The sequence below is a fragment of the Euprymna scolopes genome, chromosome 15 (genome assembly GCF_053919585.1).
Source record: "Euprymna scolopes isolate OS-2025 chromosome 15, ASM5391958v1, whole genome shotgun sequence".
NCBI classification, from domain to species: Eukaryota; Metazoa; Mollusca; class Cephalopoda; order Sepiida; family Sepiolidae; genus Euprymna; species Euprymna scolopes.
Genome location: NC_136496.1, coordinates 96858193 through 96876790, shown reverse-complemented (window position 1 = coordinate 96876790; position 18598 = coordinate 96858193). Strand labels below are relative to the sequence as shown.

General features: G+C 33.1%; 1 protein-coding gene across 1 annotated transcript in view; it reads right to left on the bottom strand.

Annotated features, from left to right (window-relative positions):
- The window catches only part of LOC145294011 (cAMP-dependent protein kinase inhibitor beta-like), a 233701-nt gene that overhangs the window by 101287 nt on the left and 113816 nt on the right, over window positions 1-18598 (bottom strand). Inside the window, exon 2 of the mRNA XM_080140968.1 lies at window positions 4153-4233. The gene's annotated coding sequence lies outside the window, so the exon portion shown is untranslated. The remainder of the gene's footprint in view (window positions 1-4152; window positions 4234-18598) is intronic.

Genomic DNA, 18598 nt, shown 5'->3' with positions numbered 1-18598 from the left:
TGTCCATCAATAACTACTTTTATCAGGGTTCATACAGATTTTCAACGTCCATTTTCAAGGACTTTTCAAAGTTTTTCAAGGCTTTCTCCAGACAAAATTCAAGTTTTCTAAACAAAATTTGATATATACACAATGATATAACAAACCAAAAAACTTAATTGACAACAGGAAAAGTCATTTTCATTTACATAGAAAACAATATACCTGTCGACAATCATATTTACATTCTCTGATCCACTTCTATTTGGCCAACCAAACGCAATTAGATGTTATTTTCCCTATTGTAGATCGGCCTACGCTGTATTTGCTTTACTTTTAAATTTTGAATTTCCAGTATTGTGGATACAAGAGTTATATCCCTTTATCATGAAACTCCCCAATTTTATTATATAGAAAACATCAGGTAGTTTCGATAAGAGACAACTCTTGTATCCACAAAAATACAATGTAATTTCAGAACAATGTATTATTTTCAATATTTAAAAAATATTTTAATGGTATTCTTTATTAATACTTAAAAAATAATTTAATAATAATTATTTGGATTTTATTTTTAATATTACAACACAAATTTTTACTGGACTGAATACAATTTTCAAGACATTTTTCATATCTTCAAGGTAATAATAAAAATAAGGCTTTTTCAAGGCAAAAATAAAAATTCAAGGACTTTCCAAGCTTGTGCGAACCCTGTTTTATAGACCTATCAGAGAGAAAGGATTTAATGATTGCAAAGATATTTCCAGATTTTCCATAGCTAGCAAGTTTGTGAAGTAAACCTTTGTGCCAGGCCCTATCAAAAGCCTTTGTTATGTATAAAGCTATTGCCTGAAAAACAGTTAAAATATTGAAATCTGACAGATATGAATGATAATACAATTCCTCCAATTCATGGAGATATTCATGCCATAAACCCCTATCTGTAGAAAAAAAAATAATCCCTACAATCCAAATTCTTTAAAAACAAACTCTGGCAGGCAATGCTGGCTCAGCTACTGACTTCTTAACAGTAAAAACAAATGTAAAAATAATAATTTGCACCTCCCCCCACACCATTACAAAAAAGTTATTGATCAATATCATCATTTGATTATCAGAACTCAAATAATTCAAATCACTCATGGGCCAATCAATGTCGTCACCAATCAATAATTTGAAACCATTAATTAAAACTGCAATCTCAAGCTTAAACTTGTCCAAAATAATTCTTCTTGTGATCAATTCTACTAAGTGATCTAACGTTTTCACATATTTGAACACCAAGTCAAATTCCCGATTTATTAATTTCCCAACTCTTCACTGAATATCCTTCAATGAATTTCAATTAGACAAACATTTTGTCTTTATATTAGGAGACAAAATTCTCAAGAAAACCTGCGTGTCTATTGCCACAATAATCTTGAGGAAAATGTTGGGAATATATATTTTTGGTATATCAGCAAAATTCACTTGTATCTGATAAGCGAATTTGAAAGTCTTACAATCATGCACAGATGAAGTAAAATCCTGTATGTATGGAATTGAATACTGATCAGGTACCATCATCACATTCAGTTGTTATGAATGCCAGTCTCCATAATGCTTCAAGACCATATGCAAAAGGGAAGTGTACAATTCCAACATATACTATATAGTTAAACTGTCTTTAGTTTCTCTGCATGGAGGCAGCAAGGTTGTGCAAACAATAGTATGTCAGCTAAATTTACTGGGATCTGATGATAAATTAAAACTGAATTCAATATTGATATGCTATGCAAAAACTATGAACCAAGAAACAAAACTCCTATTAAGAAATTCACTGATCCTATGCGATATTACTCAGCACATTAACAGTTGATCTTACATGATAAAATTCATATTGCTTGGCTCAAAAATAGCTTTTGCTGAAGTGATTGATGACTTCTTGATTTATTACAGATTTAAACAACTTACTCATGGCATTCAGGAAACTGATCGGTATGTATTGCAAACCAACAAAATTATCCAAGGAGATAAAAAGCATTTCTCCTTTAAGCAATGACTGAATAACTTTGTGAAGATAGGAGGTAATTCCGGCTGGAGATTCTCAAGCCTGACTGGAATGTTGTCAGGATGAGGTGCCGTGCTGAGATAAGTTTGGTAACACTCCAGACAGAAATAAGCATAGAGTATTTTTAGTCATAGGAGGAAATTCTTGAAGTAGGAAGTGGGTGGTCTTGATCTCTGAAGATGGAATTTGAAGCAAAGTTCTTTGCAAAAATTTTGGCTGATTTTTATTTAGGCTGTACACATAAACTGCATTTCAAATTGAGACTTATTAGTTACTAGTTGGCTTCTCTCCATCACTTCACAATTTAATTCCTATTCACTACTTTAAATTGTTGAAATGAAACTAATCGATAAGAAAAGCCAAAATTAAATTAAAATAGAAATCACCAAATTAAAAGTTTGGAAGTTTTTTTTTCTTTCAATGAAATGTTGTCATTCAAGCAAGTGAGATATCTTATTCTCTTAATATATGTAAATATATTTTAAATTTTCTTAAAATTAAACAAACTTTCTAATGAAGATAACATTCGTTTTTAAAATGCATCATATAAAAACCAGTGAATTTTCCACATATTTGTTAGCCATTTCGAAGATAGATTTAAACATTTTTACAAGTTTTAAAAAGGTAAATAAAATATTTATTCATTAACTAAATTAAATTCTCTCTTCCATAGCATGTATAGCTTAAGGTTGAGATGGGTACAATTTTTTTTTTAAATTTCAATGAAGGAATAGAATTTTCTTTTAATTTCAACGAAGGAACTCAGATTTTTTTTCCACTCTCCTTTGCCTACTACCCTTCCTTCCATCTTACTCTTTGTTCTTTTCACCTTCTTATCCATTCCCTCTCTTCTTACCTCTTTTTCACAGCACAAAAAGATGTCATCTTCATTACATAGATTAAAATGCATCGTCCTTGACATTAATGATCAATAAGTTATTTATTATGCAAGATCTTTGGTTAGTAGATTTGTTAATTAATCAATTCAAACTTTTACAAATTATATATCAAAATATTGAGGTGAATAGGATCACTTATTATTAAATCCTGTGGTATCAAGTATGACAAAAGATTTTTGGGAGGTAATATTTTTATACAAGACAATCTCAACCAAAAAAGGAATAGTTCAAAATATTTTTGGTTTTTGCTCTAATATATTGGAGTATTTATTTTAAACGTTTGGATTTTAATTTATAATAGAGAAGTCTTTCAGCGGATACTTTCTACAGAGATTACACCACCAAACAAATGAGGTGGAATAGATCTATGATCATCCATTCCCAAAGGATCACTACTAATAACTCAGGATGCTATATCGAAAGAATTGGAATTTACCTTCATTGTGGATTTCTTCAACCAATTTGGAACGTAACAACATCATCCCATTTTATTCAAGGATTGCTAGTCTATTCGGATATCAAAATCTCATATCTTTTCTTTGTTTCAACTTTTATTTTCTTTAAATCTTTTTAAGGAACATAGATAATCTTTAATATATTTTCTATGTATGTGCTGAATAGCAAAATTATTTCAAACCAGATTTAATATTTTGCAAATGACTTTTCCTTCAAGAAGATGAGCCCACATCGAAAATCCATGGGTTAAGGAAATTACTTAGAATTGTATTCTTTGTTCAAAAAATAACTTTTTTGTTTTGAAAAATTATATTTTTCTGAATGAAATTCAAATATATATATATATAAGTTTTAAAAGCCAAAAAGCAATACAAAAAGAACCGGAATCACAAGAGTAAAGAAAAGAAAACCAAACAAACAAATAGATTGTTTTTCTTTTCTTTACTCTTGTGATTCCAGTCCTTTTTGCATTGCTTTTGGCTTTTAAAACTTCCATGTATTCCTTTACCAGCAATGATTCAAGCAAACATATATATATATATATATATATATATATATATATATATATATATATATATATATATATATATTTCTCCAAAATGTGAGAGAATATATAATTATTTCCACAGCCAGACCACATCATGGCTCATGTGAGCTGCAACATGGTCTGGCTGTGGAAATATATATATATATATATATATATATATATATATATATATCACACATACACACAATTTGTAAATTATCTATAAACAAAAATATGTTTACCTTTAGAATAAAATATTCCTTGAATAAAAATTGTAATGAGGCTGACTTCTTCTGGACCAATAAATATCACATTATAGAAGGCTGTAAAACAAAAAAAAAAAAAAAAAATTAAATAGATAAATAAAAAGTTACTAACCTTTACTAAACTTGCATATACAACTCAATTGTATAGCAAAAATATTAGTAGTTTGAAATTTAGATATACAGTAGAACTTCAGGATACGGCATTAAAAATTAGTAACAAAAATACAGTACAGTATATAATACACGTGTATATTAAAAATAACACTGTAAGGCGGGGTAAATACCGTAACCAAGGGCCGAAAAGAGATTACATTCCACATCGTAATCTGGGGGGAAACGTATCCTGGGGGCACCGTATCCCGGGGTTTTACTATAGTCCTTTTTTGAAACATTGAGAATTTGTAATAATTTGAAAATCAGACACCAAACAACTGTGTTTTTTTTTATTATTAAAATAATTGAAATATTTTAAGTTTCTGGATTTTCGGTATAGACGCCCTAATTGTAAGATATTTTTATTTCTATTTTTCTTTCTACTTGTTCAAGGCATTTTTTTTTTTTTTTTTTTTTTTTCAGGGAAAGTATCTGCCTGATATTAAAGGTTTGAAATTAGAAGTTCGTTTATAAGGTTGCACGTTGGCTGTGCTATTTGAAATTGAAATACACATTTCGGTGAAAGTGTCTGACTGAGGTTAAATAAAGACTTGACAACTAAAAGTCCGTCTGTGAAGTTACACATTGGTTACCTCATTTGAAATTGAAATATGTATAATTACTCTTTTTCAGTAATTTAGTAACCAAAACAATGTTTATTTCTTAAGATGAATAAAATATTTATTTTAAGTTTCTGGTGAACTTTTAACTTTGAAGGAGCAACTGGTGGTTAACTGAGTGAAATGGTTTGGAAAAAATCTAAGAACAATAGGTCTGTGGTGTCCTCCATTATTGTATTTTTTTTTTTTTTAACGTTATTTCACCTAAAACAAAGCACAGTACCACTTTGACATAAAGGGCTATTAATTTGGGCCAACATTTGCAGGTATACTATGTAGGGAGTTGAGCAACAAGATATCTATTCACATTACATTTGAACTTCTGCATGTCAGTACAGTCAGGGAAGCAGGGAACAGTTTGAAAGAAGAAACTATTTGAGTAAAAGGTTTTCTGGCATCTAGGGATCTCTAAGTGTAGTGGTGGAATTTTGCTGCTTGTTTGATTAGTTGAGCATATTCACGCCAAGGGAGTACAAATGCTTGAAATTGATTAGAGCACATTCCATTAAAATACTTATAAAACAGAGATGCAACATTTCAGCGATGGGACAAAGATTGGAGTTTGGTTACTAGTGCAGGACTTATTAGGTTGATGACTCTTTTTTTTTAACCATGTCTAAGAATGTGAGACTAACAGCAGATGCACCAGCCCAAATGTGGCAACAATACTCCATGCATGGGTGAATAGTAGCCTTGTAGAAGTACGGGATACTCTCAGATGTGAATAACCTAGCACGGTAGAGAAAGACCCACGTTCTTTGCCTTGGCAATGACCTCAATGTATTTGTTCGAATTCATGTTATAAATCCTCCACCATCCTTCATACTCTCCTGACCTTGGACCCTCTGACTTTCACTTTCTATCATCTTAGTAATCACCTTCTCCATGAGCAGTAGATTAGTTAAACAGGATCTCCTGGGTAAAAATCCATGTTGCAAGGCAGAAATAGCATTAGAAACTAGAAGGTGAAGCATGATCACCTGCTTGAAAATGATCTCCATGACTTTGCAGATAACGGAAGTGAAACTGGCAGGTCAATAAGTGCTGCCTTTCTTGAATAATGGACACAGTCACTATTCTCCACTTCTTTGGTACTATGCTTGTGACACATCAGGCTACGGTAGACAACAAACGCCAACCCAAACATTTGTTTTCATAGTCTTCTCATCTCTCACATTGGTGACAGCCGAGAGGAATGGGAGGGGGGGGTCACATGTTCACAAGTATAAAAATAATAAAACAAAACAAACTGACAGGTTCTGCAAATATCAGTTCCTCTCTGAATATATGTGCCGCATCTCTACACATTAAAGTCCACATCTACATTCTGTTGAGGCCATGTTCATCAGTTAATGTCAACTCGTATCGATCTCCTAAAACGCTTTCGATCTGGTTCAAGCCACAACTTGACTTCAACTGTGTCAAACTTGCAACTCATCAATCCAAAATGATTCGTAAACTGCTGCAAAACTTATCGCCATTTTTAAAACTAACTCTAAGATATACTGAACGATGTCCAGTCTTTTGTCCGCCACAGTTTGATTAACAATCGTATTTAGCTCCCTTTATATACCTTAGTGAACAACTTCCTCTCCATTGTTCTACTGATAAACTTATTTCCTCTTTTTTTTTTTTTTTTTTTGCTACCTAATATTGGGGAGGGGCGTCTTCCCAAAGCAAGAGGCTTATGAAAAGGTGTGCTAGGATGAAAACTAAGCACAATTAGATGAATATATATATATATATATATATATATATATATGTGTGTGTGTGTGTGTGTGTGTGTTGTGATATGCATTGAGACAGAAATTTCCAGGTTGATATCTGGGGGCGTGTTTAATTCACTGGGAGAGATGCATCCTCAGTCTTCATTAAGATATGCATCTAAGAAAAGGAAAACTGATGGAAAACCCAAGGTCTACTGTCTGCTCTATCTTACAGCAACCATTGCACCGATTGAGATTAGCAGTTGTATCAAAAAGTGTGGCTGCTTCTGCAGAAAGGCTTCACCACTATAAACAAATCATCTGTGTGAATTTCCAAACAACTTAATTGTTATAGCATACCACACACACACACACATTTAACTAGAGCAATTTTGACCTGGTAGGGGAGTATTTGTTATATCTATTATAAAATATTTATGACAAGATAACTTCAGTTTTGATAGTATATACATTACAAATTACTTGAGTATGTTGATGGTTCTTACATTTTGAATGCATAAAAAAAGCACTAAAAGCCAGGGACAGATAGGTCAAAATGTAGAAAAAAATATAAATATCAACATTTACGAGGACAATAATCCAAATAAAACCAATATGTGTAATGGTTAGTTGCAAACTCCAGATAGCCTCACCTCATACTTGAGAACAAAATTTTACCATCCATCATAAGGCAAGGCAAAAGGATTTGTAAAGGAGTAGTACCTTTCCAAAATGGTTTATTAATAATGAATTCCAGCACTTTGTGATGTGTAAAATACAATCTCTTCATAGTCGATGATTACCCGTTTGTACGTGAAGAGTCACATCTTTCTTGAAGTTAGCCTGTTAATATCTATTGACATAGATAAAACACGATAGATCTAGAGACATGAACTCTCTATTCTTTACGGGTAGTTGTAGTTCCTGTAATGACCATCAACAGGTACTTTGGCAGAGGGAACATTGCAGCTTTGTGGGAGATCATTCTCGATAATGGGAAAATGCACCGCTCTAATGAGTGGAGAACTATATAGAAGTGTACAAATTCTGGTGAACCGTATATTTATTCAGCCCTGAAGATGCTTTTAGCAAGTCAGGTTTAGCAGTGATCTTATGTCAAGATGAAAAATTATGACCGAAAAAGTCAAAGATTTTGTACATTTTATATAGCAATTCTGATTGGCTTGTTCTTATCGCCCATGGTTATAAATATAATCGTACAAATCTTTGATCATGCATGGTAATATTGCCCCCACTCCATTGCATATTGTCGAAAATATTGATATTAATTAGGTTAGCCATGATATAACTTCTTCTGGTGATCGATAAAGTAAGTGTATGGCAAATGATGTATAGTATAAATGTGGTGTTATGGTGAGAGAAGAGCGGAAGTAGATACTATCTAGGTTAGCATAGTTAGCTTATGCAACCATGACCGAACTTCCTTTCCTTTTTTTCAGACTCGTGCCTAATTTTTCAATAAAAGTATTTTATTGTATTTTTATGAAAATAAATGTTTACCCAGTAATATTATCCAAAAATATTCCAGCAAAATCAAATAATAACATAAAAAAAGTCAAATTTAATAAGCGTCCAATAGAAATCTACTCTACTAACGACACATTAGTATGAAAAATGAAGTGGACATTAGCACACACTGATGACTTAGTGTGAGAGCCATGGTGTGCCCATAGCACCACTTTTATTTTGTATGTTGGCAACCTTCATGTGATCTCTGCTGTCAGTATCTGATGCTAAAATAATTAGAGTGCACTAATGTAACCGAAGCAGAATTAACCAAGGTAAAACATCGTAAATTACTAAAATTTTATTTGATTTCATAAAAATTGTAAAATTTAATGAATTTGCAAATAAAAAAAATAAAGAAAACATTTAATTGCATTGATTACCATAATAAAAAAAAAAAAAAAAAAAAGTAATTGGATAGTTTTAATTAATATTAGTTTATGCTCTCCTTGAACAGTATTAGTATTATATTTGGGTATGTCAATTTACATCTTTACCTATGAGGGGCGTGCAATAAGTAATGCCTCTGACCCACTTCCAGTTGTCTGATCTAGCTGAAATTTTGCATGTGCAATGATTTATATCTCTACGGGTTATGTGGCAAATTACAGCTCTGAACTAATTGTGGTTTCTGTTTTACACGTGTTTAGAACTGAGTCAGGTGTGAAATGGAGCCTGTTGAATGTCGAGTAGTGATCCAGTTTTTGTATTTGAAAAGACGCACACCACAGGAGACTTTTGATGAAATGAAAGAAAGTTATGATCATAATGCCCCATCATATGACCTTGTAAAACGTTGGCATCGTGAATTCAAACATGGCCGGAAGTCTGTGGAAACAGCTCCCAGACCTGGTCGCCCCCCCCCCTTCTGCCATTGATGAGGCATCTGTCCGTGAAGTTGAGGCTGCCATTTTGGAAGATCGGCGCATTACTATTCACCAAATAGCACAAGATGTCAAGATTAGTACAGGGTCTGTGAAAACTATCATTCATGACCATTTACATATGCATAAGGTGTCTGCCAGATGGATTCCCAGATTGCTCACACCATTCCAGAAGCGAGAACGCGTCGAGTGCTTGAGGATGAATTTGGAGATGTGCCAAGAAGATGAGTCAAAGTTTTTCAAAAGACTGATTACACACGATGAAACCTGGGTCCATCACTATGATCCAGAGACCAAAGCCCAGTTAATGTAGTGGAAGCACCTGGACTCACCAACTCCAAAGAAGGCAAGGGTGCAGCCCTCCGCTGGCAACGTCATGCTCACAGTCTTCTGAGACCAGGACGGAGTAGTGATGACAGATTTCCTGGTAAAGAGTACAACAATTACAAGAGCCTATTATGCTTCACTTTTGAGGAAATTATGGGAAGCTATCAAAATCAAGAGGCGGGGCAAGATCAGCAAACGTGCCCTCCTCCTGCAGGACAACGCTCTGGTCCACAACTCGCATGTTACCAGATCAGAAGCATGGGCGTGTGGTTACGAATCCTTCCCCATCCTCCCTACTCTCCTGACCTTGCACCCTCTGACTTTCACCTCTTCCCAGCCATGAAGTAGTTTTGGAAAGGAAAACGTTTCCCAGATGATGCAGTCTTGATTTCTGAAGTCACGTCGTGGTTGGAGGACCAACCTAGGGTGTTCTGCAAAAACGGTCTCCAGAGCTGCATCAAACGATGGGAGAAATGCATAACTCTGGGTGGTCCCTATGTAGAGAAAGACTAATAACTGTGCCAAGTTTCGTTGCTCTACTGCTATAGGAAGTGGGTCAGGGGTATTACTTATTGCACGCCCCTCGTAGCTTCTATTGCTTTATAGCTAATACAATAAAAAATCTTTGAAATTTTGTGGAAAAACTATGCTATTTAGTATCTGCATGAGTATGATGAATGTATTTACATGTTTAATGAGAAAAAAAAAAACATTAGAAATGTCTGCAAGCAAAACAAGCCAAGCATGTGGGGTCCTCCTCCATCAGTGAAAAATTTACTTTCACCTTAAGCAATGTTTGTACAAAATTTCAAAAACATCCAAGGCATGATTGAGAAAAAATGTGAACAAATGAATGATTTGGGGGCAATTTTACCCATATACTGCCCTGAGTTATCCCAGAAAATCCGGTGTGGCAAAAATTTACTTTCACCATGACTAATGTTTGTGCAAAAATTTTTTCAAAATCTAAGGCGCGGTTATAAAGAAAAGTGCTAGCAAACGAACAGGAGTGAATTTGTCGGGGGGGGGTCAATTATTTGCTATAAACTAATGCTGATTTTTCATGCAGACATTTTTTTGCAAATTATCAAATTAAAAAAGGTCACTTAGTTTTAAAAAAATGTATTCATGTAATGTTTGTGATGTTAATTTCTCTAAACTTATAAAACATGTATCCAGTTAAAAAAAAAATGCATTTTAGACTTAAGTGATTTGAAGTGTTATTGACTACTGCCTTAGTAACGTGTACTTTGCCAATTCCCTTTTTTCCCCACAAATCACCTTTATTTACATATGAACAAACAAATTCCTAAAACACCATAACTTTTTTGATAGTGTATAGATCGATGAGAAGAGTTCATGCCTTTCTTAAGCAACTAGTGGTTTTTCCTTCTCTATTTTGATCTTTTAATACGATGACAGTTGACAGAAGAAAAAAAGCGGCTTAGATTAAATGTAGAAATGATTCATCTTCTTTTGTCCAAAGAAACAAGATTGGCCATTAATCACTGCCAGATTTAAACATCACACACAACTCCAGGCCTAAAAAAAAATTGTGATTTATATCCATTTTAAGCGTTCAAAAAACAACTGTAATAATACTCCACTCTATAATAAAGAGCAATTTGTGTGCATCTATAATATAAATCTCACCTGTCTGTTTAAATGTATGTATGTTTGTCTAAAACTTTTGACAGAGGCAACGAATTTTCACAAGATCAGTATCGTTTTAAAGCTCAACCCTTTGAACAACAAATATCGAAAAATTGGCTAAAAACATTAATTCTTTGGCCCTCCACTGGACACTATCTACAGGAGGGGGTCGCTTTTTTTGCCGATATTTTTGAAAGTCATCTTTTTTTCGATTGACTAACCTTCGCCACTTCTGGTTTGGTGATGGACGCAACAGCAAACACATCACGTTTTTTTTTTCACGGTACAGGTGAGCCTGCCTGCCTACTACCACTTCTTTTTTTTTTTTGCTCAACACACCTCCAACACCCGGGCAATGCCGAGCACCCAGGCTAGTTTGTATATAAATAAATCGGTCCTGTCACATAAAGGTCAGCAAGTAAAACATGACATTTTCTAGCTCTCGAGCAAAACCATTCCCAGTTGTGAGGGGAAGTGAAAAAATAAATAATAAGTCAAGCAAACACAGACTTACTAAAATGAATTCAGAAAAAAAAAATCTTCACTCTAAATAAAAAGGTAACGGTTGATGCTTTTTTTCTTTAGGTCATCAGAAATAATAATTTACACATGAAAAATTACTGACAGGATTTGATGATTTTATATGAATATTTAATTAATATAAAAGAGAGGGAGAGAAATAGTTAATGGGAACACTGGTAAAGCATTTTTTTCTTTTCATTTTGAATAAGGTTATATAGCTACATAAAACTATATTTATTTAAAGAGCATATTCCATCAAGTCCCTATTTACTTATCTACACACTAGGGTAAAGTTTTTTTTTTCTTTTTTTTTTTTTTTTACATATCAAGATTTAAACGTTGCAGGATGACATCAAGTGGCTATCATCCATCCAATGTCCTGTATGAATCGTGAAGCATTGGGACAGAGGACCTCTAACTGTTACCCATCTCGATATTATTCTCACATTTCAGCTGATGTAATCTTCAACCTTCCTCAGGTTTAATCAAACTGGAATCTGTATGGAATTTTGAACAGAACCCGCAAAGACCCATGGCACAATGGATAAAAGTGCTAAGTCATAATCAGTTCTAAATGACAGTTTTCTGAAAGATGATGGTCCAATTCAGTATGAATACTAAGAATACAATTACAAATTATTTCAGATTTCTACTTGATCATGGCCGACAAAACAAGAACAAGCTAGCCCCATGTATTAAATAAAGAGTTCTGTTCAAAATTCTGTACATGTTTTCAAGCTTGACAAAGACTGCCAAGTTTGACAAGACTCACCTGAAGACGATTGGAGATGATAATAGCCGAAACAGTGTGAGAATAACATTCAAGAGAAGAAAGAGTAGTCCAAATAATCTAAATAATCAATCCTTATCTCAGCATCTTTAGGCAATAGTAACAACGTGGGTCCCTATGACAAAATGGAACCCATTAAATATTCTCCAAAATTCATCATCCACTTAAAACTATAAATGTTGGTAGGATAATTCACACTGTCATCCTAGTTTTTTTGTTTGTTTGTTTGGGGTGAACAGGAGTGAATAAACAAAGCATATCGCCACTTGGACATAAGGGACTACTATTTCGGACCATGCCTAGAAAAGATTAACAAGATGTTGGTTTACATTACATTTCAACTTCTGCATATTAGTACAGTCAGAGAAGCAAGTAGCAGGAAGGGAATTCCAAAGTCTAGCTGTTCGAGAGAAGAAACTATTAAGAGTAAAAAGCTTTCTGGCATTTGGAGATCTCAACAGTGAAGGGGTGCGATTTTGCTGCTAAGCTGGTTTGTCGGGGATATGTACATCAAGGGGGCAAAAGTGCAACGAGTTCATCAGAGCGCATTCCATTGAAATATTTGTAAAACAGGCTCAGGGATACAATATTGCGGGGATGGGACAAGGATTGGAGCTTAGTTGACAAAGTGAGATCTATTAGATCTCAGACTCTTTTTTGGCCGTGAGACAACTACATACATTATTAGCATTTACTTTCATTAGACATTTGCTAAAGTATATTTTGCAAAATAAATCAAAGATACATAATCATCACACATTCACATTATATTGTTCTCAACGATTAAATTGATTATCTTTTCCTGTTTGAAGATAAATACATGGTTGTGTTCCTTTGTTTTATTCTTCACTTTAAGTTCTTTTATATGTAATAAACGAGTGTACAAACTCCACAAATACAGATGGATAAAAAAAGAATGATGCTTCGCCAGTGTTCGCACTAATATTCATAGAAAATAAAGTCTCAAATGTTGATGCTAAAAAAAAAAGAAAAGAAAACGTCTCAAATTGGAAATTTTTAAAAAGAAAACATACCAACCGATATAGTAAAAAAGGAAAAAAGAAAATCTCATTATGAAAATAAAAGTGAGGGGTTTCTTTACAAATTCGTTTCAAGCAATAGAGGAAGAGGGGACCATCTGACTCGCTATTTGCTTTCTTTATTTCCCTAAACAATTGTAATGGCCTTATCTGGCAGGGTTTTTCTTTTATATACTCACTAACTTCTGTCTGAGAGGATGATGGCTATTTATTTATCTTCTTGAGTCGTCCATCAATTAACGGTGAAATAAGCATAGTCTTTCTTAAAGCTCACTGTATATGTATCTCACTAAACCTGCATATAGTCCATGGTACCTCACTAACTGAAGCAGTTATGTCTTACCAATGTTCAAATATATATGATGATTTGTAAAACCATGTTTTTTCTCAGAAACCAAAATCATGAGCTTGTTGATAAGTGCAACTAGAAATATTGCTACCCATAGAAAAGCAAGATTTGTATCAAGGTTTACTCCTCTAGATCCACCGTTCTCTGCCTATGCCATGAATATTAACAGGGTAACCTTAAGAAGAATGTGGTTTCTCATCACACAAACAATCACTACGGAGAGGCCATATTTTGTGCATTGCATAGAGATGAGTCGATGATACCATTGGAGGTCAATTCAGAAAGGCACTATCCCTCTGCAAAATTTATCCCTGCATTAAATTTTTTTTTTTTTATGGAAATCGCTCCAGACAAGGCTGAAGCCACTTGATATAAGGAGCTAAAAAACAAAATATAAAAAACTACTATTTCAAGGTCAACAAAACTAACTATAAATAAGTATTAGATTGAAAGATTCTGACCCAGAAACAGCAATTCTTCCTCCTTTGTCAGAAACATTGTTCATGAATGTGAAGACTAAAGGGCAAAATAAGGTAAGCGAGAGTAATGAGGCTGCCGAAAATAAACCCAACATCCACTTTCTACTCTCCTTGTTTACTTTATCAAGGTCATGAGCCACTCGAGGATAGGGATTAATAACACAGAATGATGGTCAGAAAAATGAGGAACACAGAGTATATTTCTGAATTTTTGAGATAGGGATTGATAATTGTGATTACTGTTCTCATCTTAAAGCTTCAGACGGCGTGTTGACCTACTATGCATATGCTTTAGGAGGGTCGCATTTTCGAAATCGAAATGATCGTCAATTTCCATTGTGTGACCGAAAAGAGCATTAAGTGTATTGTTATTCTTTATGTCTCTTGTGCTCATATAATCTTTTAGCAAGGTTTCACTGCGTCTCTCCTACGTATATCTTGCCACAATCAAGGCACGGTATGGTATAAATTCCGGCTTGTGTTAATGGTTTATTATTGTTAGTTTTAAGTTTCCGAGTTAAATCTTTTAGCGTTAGAGAGGTTTTCTGTACTATTTGAAAGCCGATTTTGTTATAAGGTTTTTATAAATGTTATTATTTTTATCGTTAGTGGAAACAATTAGTCTTCTATTGTGTGTTAGGTTTTCTTGAGGGTGGTTTGTGATCTCCGCCCCCAAGAAACCCCCTAAATTGGGATTTTATTCAATACAAGAAAAATATTTTTTTAGTAATTTTCTAGAAATATTTATGTTGATTTTACTTGAAAACATTTTTTTTTCTTGAATGTGATTTTTTTTTTTCTACTTACCCCACCTTCCCTTTAAATTAAAATTATTTTTAAAATTCAAAAATTATTGTATGCATTAGTTTTACCACATTTAAAGAATATAGATTGAAGAAAAATTTTGTTTTAATTTTTATTGTAAACCCTATGAAATTTTTGTTAAGTTGGTGGGGTGGGGTAATTATTATTTTTTTTAGAAAACTACAAATTAACTGTAAGAAAGTAAATAATCTATTTCACTTTGAATCCTTTTTCATTTGCAAGCCTGAGTGCCCATAGATATGATTGAGCTCGTGATGATTTAAAATAATGCTTAAAAAAATTGTCATCTTTCAGTCGTTTTTTTATTAAATACAATTTCATATTTGAATGTCTATAAAACGTACAAAATAAGTAGTGAGTGAATGTATTATTAGTTAGATTAGCTATTTGGCTCATATTTCATTCTGGTTATATCCATATGATAAAATTTAATTAGTGCCTTCATAGATGTTGAAAATTTAATTAGGGTCTTCATAGGCGTTGAAATAGATGATTTACGTGTAAAATGCCTTCCAGGATACAAAAATTTCAAGATGTGAAAGCCAAGCTGGAACCAATTAATTTCGTATTTAGAGGTTCCACTGTGTGTGCATATAAGTGTATGTATATATTTTCCCAAAGCCTCTGGCCTTGATGGAGAAGAGATTAAAACTTGTTGCTATGGTTTCAAATGATCTGAAACAACAGCAAGGAGAGACTTGATTCCAAATATTTCTCACATGTTATATCTTCCCTCTTTTGGAAATGAGGTATGATTATGAATATCTCCAGTATACACTGAAATTTACTTTATGTATGAATATCAAAGAGGGAAGGTATAATATGAGAAATATTTGGAATAAAGTCTTCCCTTGCTGTTATTTCAGATCATTTGAAACCATAGCAGCAATTTTAGTCTCCCCTCCATCAAGGCAAGAGGTTTTGGGGAAATATCAGATGTTTTGTAATTCATATGCAAAACTAGGAAAACAAATTAGTATAAAACACTTTATGGCTAAAAAAGGGCCCAAAATAGGCTTTGGATGATGAATGATCCCCTTAATGTGCAACCTTAAAGGCATATAGCCCACTACATAATTCAGGTCATTACCTTTTCAACGAGCCTTCATTTGTTAAATTCTGATCAATAGTCGCTGAGATTTGGAATTTATAAAATTGCCAAAAAAGGAGGTGTGTGTGTGTATATATATATATATATATATATATATATATATATACACACACACACACACACACACAGGTAGCAAAATTGATTATTGAAATGCTCATATCTGATTCTATGAGACTACATGAAAATTTGCAGGCTTTTTGAAGATTATAATACTATTCTATGGTTAAAATTTTATGACAATTGGTAAAAAAAGAACCTATATTTTCAAACCAATAAAATATGCCTAAATTTTCAGCAAAACTGAAGCAGTCAGGCCAGCTTCAGTTTTGCTGCTTTGGTTGTTTCACCTGTGGCCTTGCCAGGCCACTAATATATATATATATATATATATATACATACATACATGCACACATTGTAAAAAAGTACCAAACCAATAAAGTATGCCCAAATCTGCATACATTTGTATAAATAGTGTTTTGCAGGCCACCTTCAGTTTTACTGCTTTAGTTGTCTCCCCTGTGGTCTTAGTAGGCTACTAATACACACACACACATACACACACACACACACACCTATGAGTATTTAAAATTTTTAAAGAAAAAATTAATATATCAATCCGATCTTGATAAAAATTATCAATAATCGAGATGGAGCATCAATATATGAGAGAAGTTGAAATTATCAATTTACAACATTTATTGTTCATAAAACAAGCAATTCAACATAATGTGAATCATTTCCTTATTCCATGAATTTAAAAAAAAAAAAAAAAAAAAAAAAATTTTTTCTTCAGAGGAAAAGGTGGAGGTTGACCCGATATAGGTATGGGTTTTTAGAGGTGTCTGTATTAAGTTATTTGTGTAATTTATTATACTGCGGTTAGGTGGGAGAAAGATCATTAGGTTTGATTGCTTATTATTACTTTGGGTGTGGACTGTGAGAATAAAGTGCGTAGATGAAAAAATTACACCCTTATGGTGCAGTTATTTTTAAATGGGTATTTCTGTTTATCCTGGCAATTACAAATATTGAGGATTGGAGGGGGATTAAGTGAGCAACCTTAATTTTCTTGCTATTGGATGTGATTATCGTTTGGGCTAAGTTTGGTATTGTAGAGTATGAAACTTTAATAGTTTTTATTTAGAACAATACTCTGTGTGGATAATTAAAAGATTTTTCTACAGTTTTAAAGAATTAAATAAAGAAATATTTTTCTTTGCCCTTATAGGTTTGTGTGGGTTTTTAGGGTAGGGATTATTTAATGCATGTGCTTTATATGGATAAGGCGGGTTGCTTTTACTATTATTTGTATTCGTAGTCATTCCTATAATTGCTTTTTCTGTGTCTGATTAAAAATTTAAGGCGGTTGGTAGGGGAAAATGTGGATTGGCTAATTTTTTCCCCCCTCCAAATAGCCAGAGTTTAATAGGACATTGTTAAAGAATGAAGAATTTTGGTTGAATGTATTTTCATCAGCTGAGAGTCCAGAGATTCTATTTGAGACTGAAGGTACTATACATAAATTTGTGTGTTAAGCTCAATTATTTTTAGCTATTTTTTATTCAAATGACAATGGGTAATTCAGTAACGTCTTAGGCTGAAGCACTATAAATTTTAGTTTTGATTCTGGCTGATCGCACCCATTTGATTTTTTTTTTCTTACTTTTGAAGTCACGACTATATATCGGGTACAATATATGAAATTATCTGTAGAGAATTGACTATAATAATAGATACGAAATCTGCATCATATTTACGTGTATTTTACGACTTGGCAACACCATGTACGTCCTGACAGTAATATATGATGTTCTAATAAAACCTCATATAGAGTATTATACTCAAGCCGTGATGTAGTGACTAGATATGATAATTGAAATGTAATTTTATTATTGGAAAGTATACAAAGAAGAATGACAAAGTTATAAGAGTAAAAGATTACAGTTCTAGGGAAAAATAAGGATTAACTACTTTACTAGAGAGAAGCATTAAGGGTGATTTACTTGAAAATTTTAAAATATGACATCTGTAATTATGGTGAACATTTTTAAATAATTCTTTGATTTGGGGGTTAATATTAAGATTTCAAAAACTAAATCTATTAAACTGTTTTATTTTGCTAATAGAGTAATATACTTTGTAAATATTTTTTACACACTAATGTGTCATTGTTTATCAAGGCATAAAGACCACTCAAGAATAATAGTTAATGAGACTAAATTGAACAATGAACAAAACTTTGAAGGGATTGGAAATGGTGAAATGGGCAGAATTTGATCTTTTCAACTTGATTTTCACAAAAATTTGTGAATGTTGTAATTGAAAATGACCATGTTGTAGTTAGCTGGGAGGTAGCTTCATGACATTGAGTTCCACAACTAAAACTTTGTTCATTCAATTAATCATCCTCAATCTTCTCATGAGGTTCATCTTTCA